At 43.5% G+C, this 12,788-nt stretch overlaps 1 long non-coding RNA gene across 1 annotated transcript in view; it reads right to left on the bottom strand.

Annotated features, from left to right (window-relative positions):
• The window catches only part of LOC147021785 (uncharacterized), an 86,579-nt gene that overhangs the window by 29,910 nt on the left and 43,881 nt on the right, over window positions 1–12,788 (bottom strand). Inside the window, exon 3 of the long non-coding RNA XR_015060927.1 lies at window positions 3,201–3,336. This is a non-coding gene — a long non-coding RNA (uncharacterized LOC147021785). The remainder of the gene's footprint in view (window positions 1–3,200; window positions 3,337–12,788) is intronic.

The following is a 12,788-nucleotide window of genomic DNA, read 5'->3' as shown; positions in this document are numbered from 1 at the left end:
GACCCGGATCTGATCATTTTTTCAGTGATTCTTCAACATTGAGAGATAGAGCTCAAATAATATATGGCACGATATCTCAAAAAGTTTTGCAGGGATTTGGATGAAATTTGGTGGACAGTTTGGGTGTGTGACAAGGGAGAAATGCTTCGATTTTGGTGAAGATCTGCATCTGGATCTGGATACGAGAATTATTTAATTTTTAAAGTGATTTTTTCACCATTGAGAAATAGGGCCAAAACCGAAATATAGTATGATATTTCAAAAATGTATTGGGCCAGATATATTCTCGTGGATCACGCATTGCGTGGCGGCGGTATGCGCTCTACCGAGTGCCCTTCTAGTTCCACATTCTCTCCAATCTCATTTTTTCCTCCAGATCTTTTTGACAGCTGTTCACCACAATCTCAAATTGTCCCCCATCCAAATCCACAATATTTTCTTCCTCCTGACACTTTCCAAATTTCCAGTTTTTCCTGAGAGTTTGCTTCGGTCACCATCTTTTATACCTACCCTACGTGTCCTTCCCTTCCCCATATTCCACCCCAAATTCATTGTTTGTCCGAGTCTTCCGCTATTTTATCCTTCATCCCTGCTGTTGGGCGTTTCCCCCCTCTTTCTGTTGTTCCTTTTCTTCTGTTGAGTCCTGCTCCGTTCAGTGTTTTCACTCTTCTATGAGCTTCGACTCTGCATACAAAAATAAAAAACCTATAAAACTGCCACATGCCTACCAATAACCTTTACATTACTACTTGGAAGAAACTGCAATAAAAAGATGGATCACCTTTTGCTCAATAGGAGCATCCTCAATAACTCTGTTTTAAAAATAAAACAAGAAAAAAGAGCAATCAGAGATTGCAGACCCTCGCCAGGACTTGGTTTGTATGGTGTTTGTGGAGTTTTGTGGAGTGCATTTTGTGTGGTGCTTGTGTACTGGTGTGTTGTGTAATTAATGAGACAAAACTAGAACTTCCACTTTATAATTGCTGGCAGTGATGACCGGGTACCAAGACGTCCTGCTTTGATGCAATCATGCAACCTCGCTTTGATTGAACACCTGACCCTGACCCATGACGTTTTATTATTATTCAATTGAATTTAGAAAGGGATTCAATTCAATTCAATTCAAATGGAAGACCAAATAGGTACAGTCCTGCATTTGAATCATCAGAAGGAACCCAAATCAAGCAAAAAGCAAAGATGAAGTCATCAAGAGGAACCTGGATAGGATTCACATTTCAGCTGCTACTCCTCCACCCTCAAACCCATCCAGGCACAGCCAAGTGAGCCTTAGTTAAAAAAAAAATTAAAAATGAAAAAATAAACCCAGATCAAAAAAGTTTAATTCATCTGGCTGCCAGACCATGTGTCTGATCAAGTTGAAATTTAAAACACGTATCCCCTCCTCCCCCTAATCACTACAGTATTAGATCTTAATTGTGAAGTTTCACATCGATTGGTTAAGCAGTTCCAGAGAAAACATTATTTAATATTTTTCTTTAATCCAATATGGCTGCCAAACGATGTGACCTATCAGTTATGCCTTAACAAACTTGTACACCCAAGGCTTGGGGAACATTTGTGTGAAATTCCCCTCATTCTGTCCAGCCATTCTGGAGGAGAATATTTTTGTATCGGTTTTAGGGTAAATCCAATATGGCTGCCAAACCATATGACCTATGACCTCATATGTGTGAACCTTTTGTTCCACATGGATAGGTGGTCATACATGTAAAGTTTCACATCAATCTGTTCAGCCACTTCAAAAAAGAAGAATTTTGAAGGTTGTTTTTTTTTTTTTTTAAATATGGCTGCTGAATCACGTGACCGATGATCAAATTTTTTTCTGTGGACCATTTTATCCCCAGATAACCCTCAAAAATGTTCATACCGATCAGGTGTCGTGTTCTACATATGTAATTATGACGTCATAAAAATTACACTGATTCAACATGAGGAGTACTAGCTGTGTGCCAAGTTTCAATGTTTTCCTTGGTACAGTTTCATAGATACAGAGGTCCAAAGTTTTTCTGTTTTTTCAACGTAGCTGCCACACCATGTCACCTATGACCTCATAATTATCAATAAAACATTCTACATGAGTAGTCGCTCCGATGGTGAAAAATTTGTCTCAATCCAATAAGCTGCTGCAGAGAAAAAAAACACGAAACTTCTGTGGGAACAAACAAACAAACAGACAGACAGACAGACAGACAAACAAACAAACCCAAATGCAAAACTCTCCCCTCTGACAAATTAAAAAAAAAACATAATGGTCTGCACTTGAGAAAAGAAGGCATATTAGATCGTGTCCTACACTTGTGGATCATACAAGGCATGAAACTATAAATCAACACAAATACATTTGTTAGCAAAAAATCAACAACTGTGGAGGCCAACTCTGCTATAACACTGGGGAAAATGGCATCATGATATCAAGTCAAATATCACTACTTCCTGAAAGCATAGACATCTCACACTCTCCTCTACTCAAAGGTAAGGCAATTCCAGTAATCACACATTCTAATCTAATGATGTGTGTTTGTAGCTGTCTACTGCCATCCACATCTTTCAATGACTACCTCTCAGTAATTCCACATCAAACAATCCCAACTGTTAACCTGGGTTCAATGATGATCTGCTATAAGCCACTATCCAATCAAAATTGCTCAGATTCATGGCCTCAAAATGATTTTCACAGCTTGTGAAAGTGTCCAGCACAGACTCGGGTTCTCTGCTGGATCACATCGATGACAAGTCCACAACAGCTCAAGCACCAACACTGTTGTTGATGTTGTGGATGTCTACTACTCAGATCATGATGTTATGATTGTATCTCCACCTGCATAAGGCACCTTGCCTCTGATGCAGTGACTTGCTCTTCTGCTTTTGTTAGTCTCGCCTGAAGGAGTTGCGAGACTATTGCAACCTGTGTACGTGTGTGTGTGTGTTGAGTACATGTCTATATATTTTCACTTAATGTGTTTTTTTTTTGAGGTGTGTGATGTGGGGTGTGTCCGTGTGTGGTGTGGTGTGTCCTGGTTTTTAGTCCAACCCCTCGTCAGCGTGGTAACCGAGTTAACAGCGGTGTATCATCACCTGCCGGCTAACGCGACAATGGCGGCATCATACTCAAGAATTACAATGAACCCAGGCACAGGTTGCCAGCTAATGCCATTTCAATGTTCCCATACAGTGCTCACCTTCGGAGAACATGCAGCACTCCCAGGAGAAGGTAAAGTCTCCATAGAGAGCAAAGAAAGACAAGAGCTGAGGGAACTGTGGAGACCACAACACCCCGAGGGGGATCACGCCTTGAACTCTTTAGATTTGCTCAATCTGTCGGGGGTGGAATGACTGAATTAGGCAGAGAATGACCACAAGCACGTGAAGCGAAAAGCTCTGTTCATATACAAGCGTCAGTTTATGATCGAGGAACAACTTCATTTCGATTGAATGTTATGTTTTGAACATGAATCGGAAAACAAATCTCTAATTTAGTAGTACTTCGGCTCTGAATTTGTCCCAACCACACATGTGCAGAGAGGAGTGAGATAATATTTGTTACTTTGTCCAACTGTCAGTCAAACAAACTTGAAAATCATTCCAAACAAGAAACTTCATATATTTAAGGATGTCATAATGGATACAAACAACAGGTACAAAGAACTAAAGTTATGTGTTAAACCTTAATAGGTAACCTTCATCCCGTCATAACATTTAGGCAACCTGGGGTCTTTCAAAATCTTCCCTCCCCGAATGAAATATTTTTTAGAAAAAAAAATGTACCAATTATATTATTGCAATAACATTACGTACACATCAAATTGAAACCATTTGCAATATTTTTAAGACCAACACAGAGTTTCTCTTCTTCTTCTTTTGGCTGCTCCTGTTAATGGGGTCGCCACAGCGGATCATCCGTATGATCCGCATAGTGATTTGGCACATGTTTTACGCCGATGCCCTTACTGACGCAACCCTGGTCGCCTCTTACGACACACAGGGATATGGTAAGACCAACACAGAATTTATGTACTATTAATAACTGCTTTTATTAGTTTTTTTTTTTTAGAAAAAAATGTGTTTAGAAAACATTATTTTTCAAAATATATGTTGGGCTTCAGGTCCTCAAAATGCCAGGATACCTTTTAAGAGTTAAATAAGGTGGTACAAGAGACAACTTCTGGAAAGAAAAGTTTTCTGGAACCTTCAAAATCTTTTTTTTAAGTTTAATTTTTTACAGTAATTATATACATACTTGAACATTGAAGAACACAAATCACCTTTTTAGCACTTTCAAAACACTTCCATTTAGCGGTACTTGGACAAAATATTGACATTTTACATCATCAAGACCAATCATAATAATGATCTGCTCGTTGACTCCACCCACGTCCATGTATCTCAAGACAGCACACCTGCGTGGGGTAATATATTGTATGAACTCCCTAGTTAGTAGTAATTGTGATGGTTGTCTCAAGGAAGCCGCAAATAAAACACTTCCAGTGATCTGGATGACCCAACGATGGAGTCCTGCTTATGTTACATGGTGTCAGAAGTAATCTGCAAATAACTCCATCCATCCATGCCATCTGTGTATTGTTCGAGAAATGGTACAATCACCACATCCAAAACTCCACACAAGTTCATGCTCCCAAGCCTATATTCCGATCGCCATGCACTCTTCGAGGGCGCTGCCCTCAGTACAGCTCATCAAACATGATGCCCCCAGAGCCACAATCACTTTAATCCAACACAACATATTTTCCCCCATTCTGAAATAATGCTGTAATCCATTTCAAAATCCAAGATGCACAATCTCAACCCAAAACTGAGATCAACATTTTCTATCATATGTGATCAAAGATTTAAAGTTCATTTTGAGGACGTTTGCACCATATTCATGGATTATGAACTTTATGTACACTGGCAATCTCCCAAGTATTGAGGACGCTTCTGAATGCGACCAGATTTGCGTTCGCCAGGTTGTAGCCCATACCAGCTGAATCATTGCGATGCTGAGATTGATCCTCATTGTGAAGATTTTGTGGAAAGAAGAGACAGTTGTCATTGTTCTCTGCATCTTGGAAGTTGGTTGTTACCAGATGTCGATCATTCCAATTTGTTCCATTTCCAAGTAGGTAGCTGTGATGACCCAGTTGCTGCAATATCTGTTGGGGGGTTGATAGTGAAGTCACTAGTTTATGTGTGTGGTTGGGGCGTTTCACTCTGACCCATTGGCCCACTGCAAATGAAGGTGACTTTGCTCACCACCACTTGTCTGTGTATTCCTTCATTTTCTGCTGTCACTTCGCAATAGACTTTGCCATCACTTCAATCTGTGCATCTGCCGATGTAGGTGGTTTAAAGAGATTAAGTGGCAAGCGCAAGTTACGCCCTATCATTAGATCCGCAGGCATCTTCCCGGTCAACGAATGAGGCGTAGAGCAATATGAGCGCAACAGAGTTTGAATAGCCTGATCAAATGTCTGTTCATCAGCCAGACTTGCTTTTATGCTCTCTTTGATGACTCTGTTGAACCTCTCCACCCCACCGTTGCTCTGCGGATTATACCATGTAGTTAGGTGATGTTCGATGGCATTGGCCTCGAGATATTGTGTGAATTCCTCAGATGTAAATTGAGGTCCGTTGTTTGTCGTAATGGACTCGGGAAGCCCCCATCTTGTAAACACCTTGTCCAATATTCTGATAATGGATGAAGTTGGAATCAAACTCGTAGCTGCGATCTCAGGCCATTTGCTGTGAAGATCATGGACGACGATTAAGTACTTCTGGTTGTGAGGTGCAACTCGAACGTCACCGGCGATGTCCACCTGCAGCTGCTGCCATGGTTTCTCCGGCCAAAATCTAGGCTGAAGAGGAGCAGGACGTGGATCTCCTACTTTCTCGTTGAGGGCGCATGCTTCGCAATTCTTCACAAACTGTTCAATGCGTGTGTCAATACCCGGCCACCAAACTGAATCACGACATTTCGGTTTCATTTTGACGATCCCAGGATGTCCCTCATGAGCGAGAAGCATCACTCGCTGTTGTAGTTATTTTGGGATCACTGCATGGGTGCCACGGGCGAGACAACCTTCATCAAAGATGGATAGCTCATGTCGAATCCTGTAGTAGGGTAAGTTGCTCCTCTGTGATTTGTTGAGGCCAGTCCATTTAGAGGAATTTGCAGAATTTTTGCAGAATTTCACCCTGTTGATATTTTGATTTGAGCTCATCACGAGTGACTAAATTTGCAGTTGTATTTGCAATAATGGTATTTACAAAGGCGTCAACTTCACTTATCACCTCATTCTTGGTGTTCGCTACTGGGGTTATACAACTGAGCATGTCCACCACTTGATTACGGGACCCCGCCAAGTATTCTATGTCAAAATCATACTGGGAGAAATGGTCTGACCACCTGTAAATTCGAAGTGGTCGATGTCCAGATCCCAACGTAGCGAGTGGTGTTGTCAGTACTTGATGGTCTGGATGGAGCGTGAACTTTCTACCATACAGATAGACGTGCCAGTGTTCGCATGCGTAGATACATGCTCGCGCTTCGCGTTCCCCTGTGGAGTACTTGCGTTCAGTCTCCGAAAGTGTGCGAGATGCGAATGCTACAGGTCGTTCGCTACCTGTGATCCTTTGTGAAAATAATGCTCCCACTGCCGTACCTGATGCATCTGTCATGACGGTAGTCTTTGCATTCGGATCAAAATGTGCGAGGACTGGAAGAGATGTGACCTCCTTCAGCGTAACAAATACATGTTGCTGGCTACGAGTCCATTCCCAGGGCACATCCTTGCGCAATAGTTTACGAAGAGGTTCAGCGATCTCTGTGTCGTTGGGTATAAACTTGAGGTAGAAGTTGGTAGTCCCGAGGAATGATGCAAGCTCTTTTGCATTTGACGGAGTAGGAAGAGTCCTAACTGCTTCGATGTTGTCCTGCATCGGATAAACCCCATTGGCTGTCACATGATATCCTAAGAAGTCAATCTCTGATGCTGCAAAGGTACATTTTCCCTCATTCAGCATCAAGTCGTGTTTCGCAAGTTGTGACATCACTTCATCCAAGCAACTGATCGTGTTCTGCTTTGTCTTTCCCACAGACGACTACGCCATCAAGGAGATTGAGAGTTCCCTCAATACCAGACAGAACTGAAGAGACGATATTCTGAAATGCACTTGGTGCAGAACTGAGGCCGTATGGCATTCTACGACACTGGAACATGCCTTCATGAGCCACGAATGCACTGTGGAACTATGGCATGAAGCAGAAAGTTCATTGATAGTTGGAAGTGGGTATTTATCAGGAATAACAGCTTTATTCACTGACTTACGATCGACAAAAAATCGTAACTCTCCATTCTTACGTCGTGCAATGACGAGATTCGACACCCATGGAGATGAAAAAAATGCGTTCAATGATGCTTTCTGATTCAAGGCATTTTATCTCCTTCAAAACCTCTTCACTAACAGCAAAAGGTAGATGTCTCAAACCTTGAGATACTGGTGGAACCGCGAGGTCCACTTGAGGGGCGTGACAGTAGCTCTTACACTCCCCAAACCCAATAAACAGGGAAGGGTACAGGTGTTTGTACGCATTGTCTTTGTCTGCAATTGGGTGGATGTGTATACCGGTTGGTCTAAAAGTTTGAACCCAAGCTTGTCTAACAGATAAACACCCATTAAGTTCTTACCTTTTGCAACATAAAATGTGAAATTGTTGAGCTTGATACCCTTGTAGTTCACAGGAACGGTTACTGTTCCCAACACCCGGATGACGGAGTCATCATAGGCTTGAAGTGTAGATTGCACAGAGTTGAGTGGATTTAGACGAAAAGTACTCATGGGAGAGATCGTCACTCACTATGGAGACTTTTGCCCCTACATCAATGAGTAGTGATACCGAAATCCCCGCTATATAAACTTCAGAATGCTTGAGGTTGCCCCCTTGCTGAGGACGGAAAGGCATTTTGTCTGCGATGGTGCACACCATGTGTTGTCTTTCAACATCAGAAGCACTTGGTTCATCAACCTGAAGAATGGATGATGTCCGCTTCTTTGATGACCTTCATAGTTGTGCAAAACGGTTCATTTTAAAACAAGCACTGCATTGTTTTCCACGTGCAGGACATTGTGTTTTGACGCCATGTTGTCGACCACAAGCTTGTCATGGCTTCGGTCGAGGTACGTGGGCAAGGTGTGGATGGAGCTGCAGTTGTCGGTTGGTTCGAAGCCCTTGTATATGAGCCGTCTGCAACCATGGTGCCTGTTGCATTCCTGGTGCTGAGGTTGATGGAGATGTATGAATCAGCTTAGAATCCATCATGGCTGATTCCATCTGGATAGCCAGAGCTGAAGCTTTCTCTAAAGTGAGTCGATCATCCTCCATTAAGCAACCGTTCCCGAATACGAGGAATGGAAGTCTTTTCTATGAGCTGATCTCTGATGAGCTCATCTGTTAAAACCCCAGAATTACAAGTAGCAGCCAGTTCAGAAAGTGAAGCAACATATTGTTGGACAGGTTCACCATTTCCCTGGTAGCGCTGACAGAATTTATACCGTTCAATCACAGTCCTCTTTTTCGGCCCAAAGTAGCTCTCAAGTGCACTCACCACATTTCAGAACATGGAGGTATCGGCTTTCAGCTGAGTGAACACAAGCTGGCCCTCAGTGCCCAAGCAGTGAATCAAGATCGCCTGTTTACGAGTGTCTGTGACATCCGTTCCGTCTAGGCCTGTAGCTTCCAAATAAGTTTGAAAAGCTGCAATCCATGGAGGCCGTGGAAGAGGCGGGTCTCCCAGAGAAGCAAAGAAGGGAGGTGCAGCTGGTAACTGAAAACCAGCCATCCTCGTCGCCAAAGGTATTGTATGTGAATTGGTGTGATCACCACATCCAAAACTCCACACAGGTTAATGCTCCTGAGCCTTTAATCCGATCGTCCCTCAGGGCAGCTCGTCAAACATGATTCCCCCTGAGCCACAGTTACTTTCATGCAACACAATAATCTGATGCTGGTGTCTGAGATACATAAACGATGGCATCCACCCTTTGATGCATCCGTGAGTCTTTTTAGACCTGCATCATTTTTGTTCCGCTATAACTTTGTTATAAAAAACATTTCTATGCATGATCTTTCATAAAAGACCCCAAAGAGGGTAATACATGTTCATGTGTGTGTGTGTGTGTGTGTTTTAAGTTCAGGATGACTATGATTCGGCTTCGTTATATTAAAAATTTGTTCGATTTTGAAACGACGTTGGATTTCTTTTCGACGCAGTCCGTTGGCTAATCTGCCCAACAAACGCAATGCAAGCTCGCTTGGAATGTGGATCAGAGAACAAGGGTGAGAGATATACAAGACTTTTGAGTTGACTGAAGGTGAGAAGGATGACCTCAAAAAAGTTATGGACAAATTTGAATTGTATGTTCCTCCCTGAAAAAAAACAAGTGCATCATGAGGCATCAGCTGTTCAAGACGAAACAAAGCTCGAGGGAATCGTTGGACAACTTTGTTCAGGACTTGCATCTCATTGCGCAATCTGAAGATGTGCTCATGATGCTGCCACCCAAAGCATGTTTGAGAAGATCCAGGAATACCTGTGAGCAGGGCCGGATTTACCATGTGGGGGGCCGTGGGCACAATGATTGTGGGGGGGGGGCCAAATTTGGAGATTAATCAACAACTTAAATTATAACTGCTTTTTCATCAACAACTTAACTTGTATCTATAGATTTGGCAGATCCTGATCAGGAATGTTTTGGCATACATGTTCACAAATTACATTTAAATCTGACAATATAACAAGATGGACGGATTGTTATTGATATGACTGGTGACTTATCTATGAGCTCATTCTAAAATCAAATTACAAAAATGCTGTTGCTGCAAGAGTTAGAGATAGAGATGAACTAATATAAGAAAATAACAAACGACTTGCTGTCATTAATCATACTATGAACTTGGACTAAAAATCTTCTAACTTCTAAAAACCTCTGGGTAAGAGAAATCCGAAATGGTGATCAATAGCTGACTTCCAGTGACCGCAAATATACGGCAGTGTCCTCCACATCAATGAACACACACACACACACACACACACACACACACACACACACACACACACACACACACACGGTGCCTTAATCAATGGACAAGCTTCCTGCGTGGCTTCGCAGCAGCGAACTCGGATATGATACTGTCAACCTGCATGGAATTGAGCACATCGGATTCGGTTGAAATGATGGTCAGATTGACCAGTCTCTGCTGCCCCATCGTGGAGCGAAGATGGTTCTTGATAAGCTTGAATTTCGAAAACGAGCGCTCCCCGGAGCAGTTCGACACCATCAGTGAGAGGTAAATCCGAAGCAGCACTTCCACGTTTGGGAAAGTATCGGTGAGTTTTCACTTGATGAGAAAACTGTACATCTCGAGTTCAGTACGGCCTGAGTCTGGCTCTGACTCCTTCATCATGGCTTGGAACTGAATCATTTCTTCTGTGAGGTCAGGTGATAGATCTTCCCGATACAGCTCGATGAGCTTCGAGCATGACTCTCGAATCTGCTCCACTTCGAGTTGAACAAGAGCACGTAGGAATCTAAATTTGTCGCTCATCTTGCTGTCAGCGTTTGTACGCTTTTCCAACTGTGACAGCAGTACGTCGATCACTGCAACGTATCCACTGATGTGAAAGGACTCCTTGGCGTCTTGTTCTACTTCTGGAGTGTGTCCGGAGTCCAAGGGGGCGAGGCAGACATTACACTTTCGTCTACTCGATCCGCGAGTGAATTCCTCCGTACCTGAGCGCTCCACTCCGTCAACAACGAATGTATCAAACTGATCGTGTAATGACTGCACGAAGCTCGCCAGTGACTTGAGGAGCTGCACGGCTGTGTTGAGATCGGTAGCTTGTGACTGAAGGGTTTTACTCGTACGATCAAATCTACCAAGGACAGTAGACCAGAAACCAGCATAGAACCCTATCTCAAGCGTGCACATCGTTTGGTGAAGTGTCTCGGCGGTTTCACTATTCAGTTGTTCATCATTTGCGATTTCATCGAGGACATCCACGATTTCGCTGTAACCATGTACAAGAGCTCGGGTTGCATCAGAATGAGCCGACCAGCGAGTGTCACTGAGGCGCTTTGGTACTTGCAGATCTTTGGCTTTCAGGGCATCAAATAATCTGGCGTAGCACGACGTGGAAGCTGTAAAAAATACATACACTTGTTCCACAAATTCAAAGAATGCTGCTGCAGGTCGACAGCATCCCACGGCCGACTGACCGACTAAGTTCAGTGAGTGTGTCACGCATGGCACAAATATTGCGAGAGGGTTCTCCTGGTGGATCATTCCCTGCATCCCGTTGTATCGGCCACTCATATTAGATGCGTTATCGTGAGTTGCCCTCGGCAGTTAGCGATGTCCAATCCAGTGGCTTTCAAAGTAATGCCGTCGCTTGCTGGAGTCCAGTGTGTCCTGTGTTGCTCAGAAAGGTCATGAAACGCTCCACTGGAGCCTCGTTCTCGATGTATCGAAGAATAACTGTGAGCTGGTCGATGTGGCTTATGTCAGGAGTAGAATCAACCGACATAGAAGTATTTTGCCTCTTTCACATGAGCGACGATGTTATCCAGAACAGATTTTCCGATGATGGAGACAAACTCTTCACATGTCATAAATAAGTAGTTGGTATGGCCACTACCTTGGTTGGCATATTTCTGAATGTGCTGCGCCAAAAATGGATCATATTCTGCAAGTAATTCCATGAAACCAAGGTAGTAACCATTCGTCCGTGACCAAAACAATTTCATCCGATCCACGGAACGCCAGACCACGCTCAGCGAGAAACGATATCATGCTCACACTTCGTTTCAGCACCTCCCTCCAATAGGATGCAATCTCAATCACTTGTTTGACGAGTTCAGTGTCCACACGACCTGCGGATGCTGCTCTGTCTGACAAGCAGATGATATTCGCACGATGTACATGCGAACGCTCATGCACCTCGATAGAATGACTGGCATGCTTCCAATCATTGAATCCTTCCCCTCCCAGGGCAGTAGCGCCTCCAGAGCTTGCAAGCGATGCAGTACAGTTTTCCGGTTGATGTGGAGAAGCAAAGCCAGGACCTTTTCACGGACTCTCCGTTTTGTAGTCTACGGTAAAAAAAGATTCTTGGAGCAGCAGCGTTTCCGACCTTCAACAAACTGTATGGATGAATCAAAGGGACCAGTCGAATTCTGCAGGGGCTCCAAATCTCGTGATGCCCAGTAGTCGATCATCTCTGACGACAGTCGCTCAGGAGGCCTACATCCAATGTCATTGGCAAAGCCAGATCCACGATCAGTCAGTATATATCGCGCTTCTTCATCTGATGCATGTTCTTCATCGGTGGAACCTTCCGAGATGTTGGGTGAATCTTGACGCCGGGGTTGCGTTGCCAAATCCGCTTGTTCTGTCTCTGTTGGTGTTCCAGCCTCTGTCATGGACGATTCGCCTGTTTGTGCAGGAGTGAAAAACTCTGAGATTTTCTGGGTCTTGTCGACGACGGACTGGTGTCTTTCATCTTTTTCCTTGGAACGTTTCTGCTTTTGAGCACCACTGTCATATTTCCGTGGAGCCCTGGATTTGTGTCTGTCGTCACCGAAGCCGCTCATTGTGGTTTCTGCAGCTGGTAGGTCCCGAGTAACCGAGATATCATCAGAGTGCACGTGGGACGTACCACAATCACGAACAACAAGTATTGAAAAGTAGGTTCTGGTAACCTACGTGCTAA

This window comes from Eptatretus burgeri, chromosome 8 (genome assembly GCF_056783735.1).
Source record: "Eptatretus burgeri isolate ZD-2024b chromosome 8, Ebu_testis_v1, whole genome shotgun sequence".
In the NCBI taxonomy this organism is placed as follows: Eukaryota; Metazoa; Chordata; class Myxini; order Myxiniformes; family Myxinidae; genus Eptatretus; species Eptatretus burgeri.
This window is presented reverse-complemented; position numbering and strand designations above follow the sequence as displayed.